Here is a 12056-nt window from a genome sequence, read left to right as displayed (position 1 = left end):
TCAAACTTACTTTTTGTATAGTAATGACTTTTTAGATTCTCAGATATTCCAAGTAGTTTTAATAATTTTGATGTTCCATAGAGAAAAAAAAATTAAAATCTGTTTATCAGAAAACATTGCCTTTTCAAGTACAAAAGATATTAGACTGCAAAAGTCTTTTCAGTAATGCTGTGGCCTGTCTCACTTACTCTTGACATATTTATTAAACCCAGATTTTGACCAGAAAAATATACCGTTGATGATAATTTATTTCTTTTAGTATCAGTTTTTAGCCCTAAGATAATTGAATTCACCAAAGATATCTATTATGAAGGACCCTCTCCTGTCCCTCCAGAAGCCTAATGGGAGTGCTGTTATTGATTTCCAGAAGAGTAGGATTGGATCTAAATTATCTGAATCAAGTTTGTTTTGGTCTGAGCTTTTGGCTAGTTCCTTATGACAAAAATAGAGATAAAGGAAATGTTTCCTCTTGATCATGAATATTAACCCATTTGAAACAAAGCATGTGTTACTCTCTGTGATTTTAGAAACAGAAAGTTTATGGAAAATGAAATGAACCATTGTCTAGAGAAAGAGATCCAACTTTACTGGTGGCTTAAATGGTCACTAAAATTACACATGAAGAATTATTTGGTTAGGAAACACATTAGGAGGAAGAATAAAAGATAAAATAGGCAATAGGACATCACCTGCCCTTGAGTGGATGTAAAATTTATATGACAAGACACAAAAGATGAGGACTCACAAGAAATGCAACAAACAGATGTAGGAAAAAGTTTCTCTTTTTAAATTATTTATCCTCTCCTAAACCTTCCTTCAACTAAAACTCAGACACTGGGCTTCATCTCATCTGGTTTTAAACATCTAGAAGCTTGAATATTGAATGTGAGCTAGTCACTAAACTCTCACCAGACTCAAAGGAGAAACAATATTAAATTACCCAGAAGACAAATCCTCTGAGCAATCTTATGCCCTAGTGTCCAGATGCAATTAATCACCTTCAGAGAAAATTTATTTCATTAATGTAAAGAAATCTTATAAAAGCTACTTCAGTTTCAGCATCTATCATGCAGATGGCTAGCTTAGTTACTCTCATGAGTACAGCCTCCAGCGTGCTTTTTGTGGGTAAACAAGGACATCAGGAAAAACAGAGTTCCATTTGGCTAGAATCCATCCACCATTACTTAGTTATTACTGAAGTTCTTCTTTGCATTATACTCTTTGAGAGACAAACAGTCGTCTACAGACATCCTATAGCAAATTTGCAGAGTCATTAACCTATTTAGATAGGTCTTCTCTTAGCTTTGAAAAGGGATGTCCTTTTTTAATTACCTGTGCCAATTCCCTTACCGTTCAGGCTGAAATGCTCCATAGTTTTGCCTTTTCCACCAGCTGCTTATCTTCTTCACCATCTGCAGTTCCATGTGGATCCAGTTCTGACTCTAGGAGATCTCCATCTGCTTAAATTTGAGGTGGGTGGCTCACTAACTGTGTGTCATTCCTTCTGTGCAGAAGGCAGCTCCAAGGTCCATCATAACCCTGTCTTCAAGGCTTCCCTGGAACTTGCAGGATATGTCTGTATCACTAAATACAATTAGCTAGGGACCCAAAGATCAATGACTTACTTGCACGTACCTAAACCCTCTCTCTTCCTAGCACCACTGACTTACTCCTCCACAACGCAACAAAACAAGGTGGCTGTATCCAAATTTCTTACTGAAACATTCTCTATGATACATTAACCCTTATAACACACACAGGCATTATCTAGGCCAATGCCAGCTGTCACAGACAAAATGACACTGCTGTGTGGGGGTTTCCTGAGGAGTGGTGAATTTAACCTATCTTTTAGGTTAAATTTAACCCATCTTTTAAAGGTTAAATTCAACCTATCTTTTAGGTTAAATTCATCTACTTCCCATGGCAGGGGGGTTGGAACTAGATGATCCTCGGGGTCCCTTCCAACCCTGATAGTTCTGTGGTTCTGTGATTAGTTACTAACACAAAACTTAGTTAATAGTACAAAAATTTTGCTCTTTCATAATAATATTTAAATCCATAACTGTTCATGGAGCTTAACAGACTGGCATGCTCTTGAAACAGATCACCTACCAAGGGGGAGGCAGTAAGTGGGATATGAAGCCCTCAAAAATTACTTACATTCTTAAGAAGATACTCATCATCTAGCCGCTGCTATGTGGTAGGAACCACTGATTACATGTTTGCAGCTAACATGAAAAAAACTAGGGAAGGAATTAATTTCTCTAGCTCTTCCTTTTTATTCCAGATGCAACAAATTTATATACCAGTTTCATGCTTCATCTGCTGAGTCTGTTGGAGTTTAAAATGTTAAAAGGGGTAAAGGGGTTGCTTAAAATAGCAACTGCAAAAGGAATGGTGAGAAAGGGAATGGACCGTATCTTTTTTTAAGAGTGAGGGCAAGCCCAAGCCCAGAGATGCATAAGGAGGCTCATTACTGATCTGAAGTATAACAGTGCTATCTAACTCAAACTGCCTTATACCATCAATAAACCACAGCAAATCTGTCCTTCTGTTTTTATTATTCCATAAAAGGAACTTAAATTTAGTAGGAATGAGTTTTTACATTGTTGCATTTATACTCACATTCATAAGTTTGGCAAAATGGATGTCACTACAAAATCATATAGCAGAGAAAATTACAATTCCATTCTTAAACGTCATGGCATCTTCCTGTCTTTGCACTACTTTTCATGGATTTTTGTTCTCTGCATCTTGGTGTAACAACTATGAAAGAAATGTGCATTTCAGTCAAGTGATTCTAAGGAAGGATTGCATTAATCTAAGTGCACAGGAATCATATTTGAGGGATGTGACTTGTATTTAACCAGGAAATTCCCACTAAAATAAAGTGTCCTCTTTGCAAGGGCATTCTGTGTCTAAAATAGAGGAAGGAGTGATCCTCATTCACGTCATTAGAATAGGGAGGCAAGGCATCTGTAGTGAGGACACACGTCTAGAGAAGGGCAAGGAGGCTGGTGAGAGGTCTGGAGCACAAGCCCTATGAGAAGAGGTTGAGGGAGCTGGGGTTGTTTAGCTTGAAGAAGAGGAGGCTCAGGGGAGACCTCATTGCTCTTTACAACTACCTGAAAGGAGCTTGTAGACAGGTGTGGGTTGGTCTCTTCTCCCAAGCAGCCAGTGGCAGAACAAGAGGACACAGTCTCAAGCTGCACCAGCGGAAGTTTAGACTCGAGGTGAGGAGAAAATTCTTCACAGAAAGAGTATTTGGCCAGTGGAATGTGCTGCCCAGGGAGGTGGTGGAGTCACTGTCCCTGAAGGTGTTCAAAAAAGATTGGATGTGGCACTTGGAGCCATGGTTTAGTTGTCAGGAGGAGCTTCGTACTAGATAATAGGTTGGACTTGATGATCTCTGAGGTCTTTTCCAACCTGGTTGATTCTCTGTGTGTGTGACATGGGGTAATGGGTTATCATTCTCTTATATTTGATCTAAAAATACAACTTTGATACTTGATTTTTAACATAATAGGAGCATTTTTAGTCTGCTGACAATGAACAGAAATAGGGGAGATGGCTCAGATATGATGAAACCCTCTTAGACATCTCACTCAAATTAGAATGATCCTTTTAGAAGCTGCAATATCTGTGCTTGCTTTTCTTCTTCATCGTTGTTTAATTTTCTTCCTCTAATGATAACCAGAAACGTAAGCGCTAAGGAACCAAGTGAAAGATATTTGTTGCACAATTTCAGTCCTAGACTAGAACAAAAAAACCCAACTAACAAACAAAAAAGTACAAATAGCTATAGACAGAGTTTTCAGTGCAGTGAAACTGTTTCCAAGGAGTATGCAGAACAGCATTTGCTAGTCTAAACTTAATACACACCGTAGCTAACATGAGGTAATACAAAGCTGTGAATTTGTGTTCAGTTACTTTGCACATTTTACATGGTCCCATTTCTAAAAGACAATTGTGTATGAATGTCAAACACACCAGAAAAGAAGCACATGGGGCACAGGAATGAATCATTTGATCTGCTGTGGAGATTAATGAACACAGGAAGACAAGCCTGTGCTAGACTTGGGTTTGTATGCCACCAGAAGACTGGCATGGTAGAGAAGGAGAAATGAGAAATACAAACTGGTAAGAATGATGTAAAGCAGAAGACCCTTGAAAAAAAACACAGTGTCTACTTGTCACTTTTCAAGATGCAGAATAGTTATGAATTTTAAGGACATTCCCAGTATCTGCAGGTGAAAAACCCTGGAGAATTTATTCCCTTCTTACAAAGAGTCTTCAGTGAAATAGACTCGTGCCAACTGATGCTAAGTTTGGGAAAAGCTTTCTAAGGTTTTCTCCCCTGTTTGTATAGTGGTGAAATTTCAGCACAGAATTAAAGACCCTATATTACGCCCACTTACTACAGAATCACACCCTTTACTCAATCATGGTGAAAAGAGTATAAACATGTCCTTAAGAAGCTAATGCCTTTATGAAGGACTCATAGGTATGTGCTGCTGCCAAGGGAGGAGAAGCAAGATAGTTTCTAGAGGTAAAAATTGGAACAGCAGAAGAAAGGTCAGCAAATTTTGCCTATGAAGGGTGGGTGGGAGGAGAGCAGCAATGTTTGAATATCAGTTTTATCAGAATAGATATCTGGGTCATGTTGTTAGCCTGTGAATCTGTGAATATGGAGGTCTCCTCAGGCCTTGTAATACGTTCATATTATATTCAGAAGCTTGAAAGCACAAGAGTTGAAGAAGAAAACAGAGGGTTTCTCTGAGAAAAGACAATATTCTGTGCCTGTGGCTTCCAGTAAAGTTCAAGTTCTTCTATGGAAAGATTTTAATAGGTTAGCTCAAGGCTACCAAAAGTACATGAGATATTACAGGAAGAGATGTGCCAGAAACAGGATTTTAATACCTGGATGAAAATGCCAGAATGATCAGGGAAGAGTGAAGAAAGTATCTTTAGGAAACACTTAACAAAGGAAAGAAGACTACATTCGTACTCCATGCAAACCAGGGGAAAACAGAGTTTTCACTGAGATAGTGCCATAGTAGGGAAGCTTACTTAGGAAAAAATGAATGCCAGCAGCAGAAAGGCTCCAGATTAAAAAAGTGGTGGGAGGAGTTGCAAGGACCTCATTTACAACTGATGGTGGGGAGAATATGATTTTGCTGGACTGAAAGTTTAAGAGAAAGAGATATAGGTACTCTTCTCCACCAAAGCAGAGAAAGAGGGAAGAGTCATGGAGGGTCATGGAAAAATGATACCTAAAGGTCAAGGATAAGGAAAGAGCTAAAAAAAAAGTTAGGAAAAACTTTTCCCTGGAGAAATCAAAGTGTATTTTTGAGCAGGAAGTAGCTTTGGAGAGTTCCTCTTGAAACAAGAATATTCCATTTCCTGGAGATAAAAAAAAAAAAAAATAGAAAAAGATTGCTGTTAGAAGCAAAAAGGTCCACTTCAGCGAACGGTGGCTTGATCTGAGAATAAATAGGTGACCAATCTACTAGAGTATCTACAGAAGCCTCTTGTAAATCTGTAGACTAAGAAACAAGCAAGGCAAGGTTCTGTTAACAGCTGCAAATGGAGTGAGTGTGACAGAGCACAAGGTCCATGAATTTGGGTACAAGAGTTCAGGGCTCCTCAGTACAAATGAGCTACTGGAAGAGATTCCAATAAACAGCCACAAAGATGATTAAGGAATTGGAGTACCTCCCTTATGAGGATAGATTGAGAAAGTTGAGACTGTTTATCTCAGCAAAGAGAAGGCTAAGGGGGTATCTTATTAATGTATATAAATACCTAAAGGGAGGGTGCAAAGAAGATGGAACCAAGCTCTTTTCAGTGTTGTTCAGTGACAGGACAAGAAGCAATGGCCATAAACTGAAACAAAGAAGGTTCCTTCTGAACATCAGGAAACACTTTGTATACTGAGGGGGTAACTGAGCACCGGCACAGGTTGCCCAGAGTGGTTGTGGAGTTATCTCTTCTAAAAATCTGTCTGGACACAGTTCTGGGCAACCAGCTGTAGATGGCATTGCTTGAACGGAGGGATGGACCAGACATTCTCTACAAGTCCCTTCCAATTTCAACCATTATGTGATTCTGTAAAGAATGGTGATGATAGCACCTCTGGCTACCAAACCTAATCAACTGAAGGACCAGAGACAGCACAAGATGTCACACAAAACCACAGCATTTAGAAACCAAAATGGATTCCAGAAAAACAAAACAAAACAAAGTAAAACAAATGCAATGCACTTGGGAGAAGCAAGGACAGCAAAATAAAGAAGAGTCCAGTGAGTAGCAACAGAATGGTCTGTCTTCTACAGAGAATTTGGAGGTTGCAAGTCAATACCTAGATGGGTTATGCTAAAGGTTTATTTTAATAGTGGCCATGCACCTGAGCAAAAGAAGCCACTTTGGCCTTTAAGCCCAGATTCCCCAGTGTGTCAAAGTAATGTCAAACATATCTGGAATGGAAAGAAAGGTTTTGAATCTAGAATCATCTTGGTAACTTCAGTAACAAAGTCAGATTTTGAGGCTTCTTCCACATGCCACCTTCCATAAACAAAACATCACATGAAAACTATTCCTGTTTTCCCTTAGCTAACAGCATATGTTCCTCTAGCACTAAATATAGATGTGTGTAAAACTGACATTTACAGTTTGAGCTCTTGCAATATAAAGGGAGCAGTTGTGTTATTCCCTGATTTTTTTTTAATTGCTGGAGGCTAGATTTTGCTGCAAAATGTACAAGATAACAGTAACACGTGCTTTCCCCACACCCCTGATATATTAAGGACTGTATTTGATGAGATCCTGAGAAGACATGCATCTATAATAGCTACAGAAAGTGTATGTAGAGTCCAAATCCTACATCATTACCTTGAGAAACCAAGCTGAAGTAGCCATCTCAGCATACAGCTGCAGTAATTTGAAAAAGTGTGGTTGTAGTTCATTTGATCAGGGCCTCCTACCAAAAATGTGATGTTCAGTAAGACTAGCAGCGTTAAGAGTTTCCTGAAAGGGATCAGCTAGCTTCAGTCATTGCTGATGTGCAGAAGAGAGTGCTCTGACTTTCTCTGCATTGAGAGCTGAGAAGCTACCCAGCTATTTCCATAGGCAATATCCAACACTGAGAAACAGCCAATCACTCTTTTTCAACCACAATTCATTTGTTCAAAGTGAAGAGTTTCTTCAAATATCTGATCAGCGAGGACCTCTATGCACCTATACGATCTTTTTATATGTTATAAAAGAAAAACTGGGAAACCAAGGCAGCGATGTAGATCTGTAGAAAGCCTTTTCTAGGTCTCTGTAAGCATTTGAATAGCTTCCAGACATGGACACAGAGAGCACTCCTACTCCCTGGGGTGTGTGGCATCTAAACACTATCTCCTGCTTATTTCCTCCTAGGCAAATGATTACTGTGTTCAGTCAGTGCAGTTTGGTGGAAGTCATACAATCATTTAGGTTGGCAAGGACCCTTAAGATCTTCAGGTCCCCTCAAGGTAACAACTCTCATCTTAGAAATGGAAGTGCCTCCCTCTCCAACATGAACAGAGCATCCCAAGGATTATTTTAGTTGTTAGGAAGTGCAGCCACATTACTGCCCAGAAGGAGTTACAATGCCTCATGGCAAGAGCTGGCTTTCATCACCACTACTTAGCTGACCTCACAGTAACAGATTTGATTTGCAGTTAGTTGGAACCATCTCTAACAGAGCCAAGCATGGAGCAAAGAAGGAGCTTGTAGACAGCCAGCTGTCTAGCACCTGATATCTCTCCCTGGCCCTCTTTTATTTCACAGCATGGATTTCTTTACTCTAGTGATTGTTAGCAGATTTGCTTTATTGGTGTGCAGCTTATCAGTACAATTTCAAGTCAGTGGTGGTGGTGGTTTCATTCTACCCAGATGTACATCGTGTTTGTATTACATGGCCACACTTGCAGAAAAGCGTGAATGAGCGAATCACTGCAGCTCTTCTTGAGGTCAGACATTTTGTCTGGAAACGAATTTAATCCAGACTTGAAAGGCTCCCCTGGAGTGATTTCTGTGCAACAACATAAACAATGTATGGTCAATTATCACCTCCTTTGTACAAAGGCATACAACTCTCAGCAGCTGATCTTATCTAGACTTCCTGGGTGATTCTGATCCAAACTCCTGCTACAACTGGAATTTAAAAGTAAGCTTGGTCACCTTTATTCTGTTGATGTAGCATAGAAGACAAAGTGTTTTTAACAATTTTTGTAAAATTCAGAAACACTGCTCTTTCAAACCTGCAGCTACATTCCCAAATCCATTTTGGTAGCTTTTCCTTTAATAGATAGCAATTCAGTGCAATTTATAACTCAGGTTAATTACATGCTGCTATAAAAATTCCAGAATTTTAATTCAACTTGTGATTTCCATTGCTGATGTTGAATAGGAAGGACAAGTGGAATAATTTTTTACTAAGTGGCATATTAATTTTAATTTAAGAGTTAGAGGGGAAAATAAAATTTCAGTTAGCAACCAGTCTGAGTTAATGACTTGAACTTTATTCCATATAAAAATCCTTAAACTTATATAAATAAGGACTATAAGAGACAGACAAATGTCCTCTTAGATGAATTTAATTTATTGTTTTTCATCTTACTGTTTAAGATAAAACATGGTATCACTTACAACATAATGTGCACTAAAAGGGGTATCTGCACACAGACTTCATGTCTCATTTGTGATAGTTACTGTTATGGTTTTATTACAATCTCTTCTGACTAAATACTGTTTCACTGTTTCAAGAATTAGGTATAATGTCAATACATTGCAGTTGACAACCAACAGCATAGTTTGTAAAAGTTGCTTATCTTTGCAGAAGAAGAGACAGAGCATAGCTACATATCACACTAAAAAGAATTTAACAGTTGTGCATAAATTTAGACTATGGGGAAAAAAGAAAAAAAAAAAAAGAAAAGAAGAGACAGATAATGTCAGTATTCTGTATCATCCATCCAGCACATAAACATGTGCAGTTACAAGACTGCAATATCCCAATTTCTCAGTTTCTAGGAGTACATTTATTCCTTTAAAATTGCCATTGCTAATGCTTCTGTGGTAACTTCTAAAGCATGGAAAATTATATTCTGACTTTAATTCGTCTCCTGTATATAATGCACAGCTCACAGTGAGACAGCTATTCTTTATATTCATCCCAGACTTACCCCAGTTAGCTGGCAAATTTCCACCAGACTCAATAAAAAGAAAAGCAGACCTGATGAGGCAGATTTCTGAGGCTACTTATCTTCTGAATAATGTAAACAGAAAATCAATGAGATTTACAAAACTTCTTGCAAGCTCATGACAAAATTCCCATTGACTCAATCAGTGTAGCATAAATTAAAATATATAATCCTGCAGTGTGTCCCATGAGCTTGTTAATGAAAGAGTTTACTGATGCTGTGGTTGTGGCCACTTCTCATGATTTATGCTACATATAACAAAATAATCTTTAAAGTTGTTCTGTTGCTAAAAATCATTCTGCTGGTGATTACAAGATAGCCAGTCTATTTATTGTCTGTATGACACTTCAAAATAATAATTAAAAAAAAAAAACATAAAAAATAATCACTGATGGAAACATTGCATCTGAATTATAATTAAAACAGTGACTGGCTATAATTCATGTAATTGTCAATAGCCAGTGGGATGGAATGCAGTGAAAGTGCAGACTATAGTAAAATGAGTGTCAGACAGTCTGGAGGATCTTTTAAATGGTGGTCCAGCTTTCTCTTTGTACAAAAGTGAACTTTCCATGGGACAAAGAGTATTTCTGCTTTCTAGGGGAAAAAAAAAAAAAAGGGAAAAAAAAAACTAATACATTAGCAGCAGTTTGCATAATCTTATATAATGAATTCCATACAGTTCAGTAAGGCATTTATTTCATAGTTTAATTAGCAGAGGCCACTTAAGGGACACCAGTCTATTATATTTACAGATGGTTTTCTCTTATTGTAATCCAGATCAACCTTCTTATCTCCTGCTTCTGTTAAGATGCAGTTAATTTGCCAAGATATCCACTATGCTCTCAGTGCTTAATGTAGTATTATCTTAAACTTTACATAAATTCCTGTGAAACTGTGTTTTCCTTTACTTCTTCATTAATTAAAATAGTTGTTACATAGCATATGCTCTTTAATTTTTTTAATAATCTTATGTCTCAAAAAAAACATAGTAGAAACAATAAAGATGGCAAACTTCACTAGTTGTATTTCCTTGACTATCCTATCCTTTCTGATAAAGTCAATTTTTTTGTTATTGATTGTTCATCATAACAAAAAAAAAACTATGAATGTATTGGCCCAGGCAATCTGCTGGCAGCCAGAAGCAGCTGTTTAGTCACATACACCCATTTTGTGCAGGACTGCAGAGTTATGTGCTTCAGCTATCATCAGCTGCTCAGGGTTCCACATATACTAATGATACTACTGAAAAAAAATGCTACTACTGAAAAAACCCTCTGAAACTGAAGTGTTGATAACAGCATTGCTACTAAACATTAGCAAATACATCTTGTGGGGCTGCATTAACAAAAGAGTTAGCAAAAATATCCCAGTGTAGTCACAATCTGGTTTTTGATGGTCAGGACCAGCACAGAAGCCTTTGAGACTCAGCAAGAACCTTCTAAGGAAAAAGCATTTAAAAATAAAAGTTTCTGGGGTTTTTTTGTGTTTGGGTTTTGTTTGTTTGGTTGGTTTTTAATATCAACAGTTTCTAATAAAATCAATACTGCATTTAGCAAAATGATGTTCACTTATGCATCACTGAACTGCTTATTGAGCAAGTACAGAAGCAAAAACTGAAAAGACTTTAAATCCCTGGGGCTCAGAACATGGTAGGGTTAATTCAGTGTTCACACTTGAACTTTCTTGCACTGCAAAACACAATCTGACAAAGCCTGAACCTAAAAAATACAGTCTCCAAGCTGGAGCGCAATCGGGCTCCAACTACCCCCATACAGTTTGGAAATGACTGGCACCTTTATTTCACAAATACTACATTATAAAATGGGGAAGAAAAAAACAGTGTGGTGACTAAACTAGGAAATGGATCAAGAATGATTAAATGGGAAAGATGCTTGTTACAGTAGGCTTTTAAACAAACATGCAGATGTGGAAAGGATGCTACATGAGGATAAAAAAATTATCTGCTCAAGATGTTAACAGATGTTGGAAAGATGAGCTAGATCAGACCACAAATTTGGGGATAAGTTTCAAAGAAACATTTGGATTTAAGTGCTTTCTCCATGAGTACGTCAATAATGTAGGTGAGTGGGTCACTTCTGTAATGAAGCATTTATACATTCATGTTCTGCATACGATTCAGCTTCCAGGATGTTTCTTTAAAAAAAGAGCAGGGAGACATATGTAGAGTTGCTGGAAAACAGGTTTAAATTCAACTGTTTTTTAGTTTAGACATGCAACTATTTCCAACCTTCAAAGGCTGTTCTTAGCCTCCACAAAATCCTGTATAAATCTCTTTGGTCCTTTACCTTACGCTTCACTGAAGGGCACAACAACCAGAACAAGCCTGCTGAGATCAGATGCATTACTAAGGCTGCCAAACGAGGCAACCAGATAAGCAAGCTGGATTACTGCAGCTTCAGAGCAGTCAAAACTATTTCTGATAGAAGAAGAGTATACAAAGTTTGTGAAGCGCTTTAAGACACGACACTAATCTTGAAGGTGTTGCACACGCAGCTTCTCCAGCATGTGTGCCACTCTGGATGTGTAAGAAGGGGTATCTGCATATGGGACAAAGTGCGTAGGAAGAATCCCATATCCAGCTACTGGGAATGAGGACCTCAGGTAAAATCCCTCTTCCACCCCGCAGGCGTTCTCTAAAAATGCCAAAAAGTCTTTTAACAGCCCTTCTGATCTGAAAAAAAAATGTGTCAAACACCGCAAAATTACTTCTTTAGGCTTTCACCGTCAACTTGGAACAAGAAGGGGCGGGCGGACTGCAGAACGCGCACGTCGCAGCGCAGATCGCCAGAGGTGCCGAGGTAC

This window comes from Indicator indicator, chromosome 1 (genome assembly GCF_027791375.1).
Source record: "Indicator indicator isolate 239-I01 chromosome 1, UM_Iind_1.1, whole genome shotgun sequence".
Taxonomy (NCBI): Eukaryota; Metazoa; Chordata; class Aves; order Piciformes; family Indicatoridae; genus Indicator; species Indicator indicator.
This window is presented reverse-complemented; position numbering follows the sequence as displayed.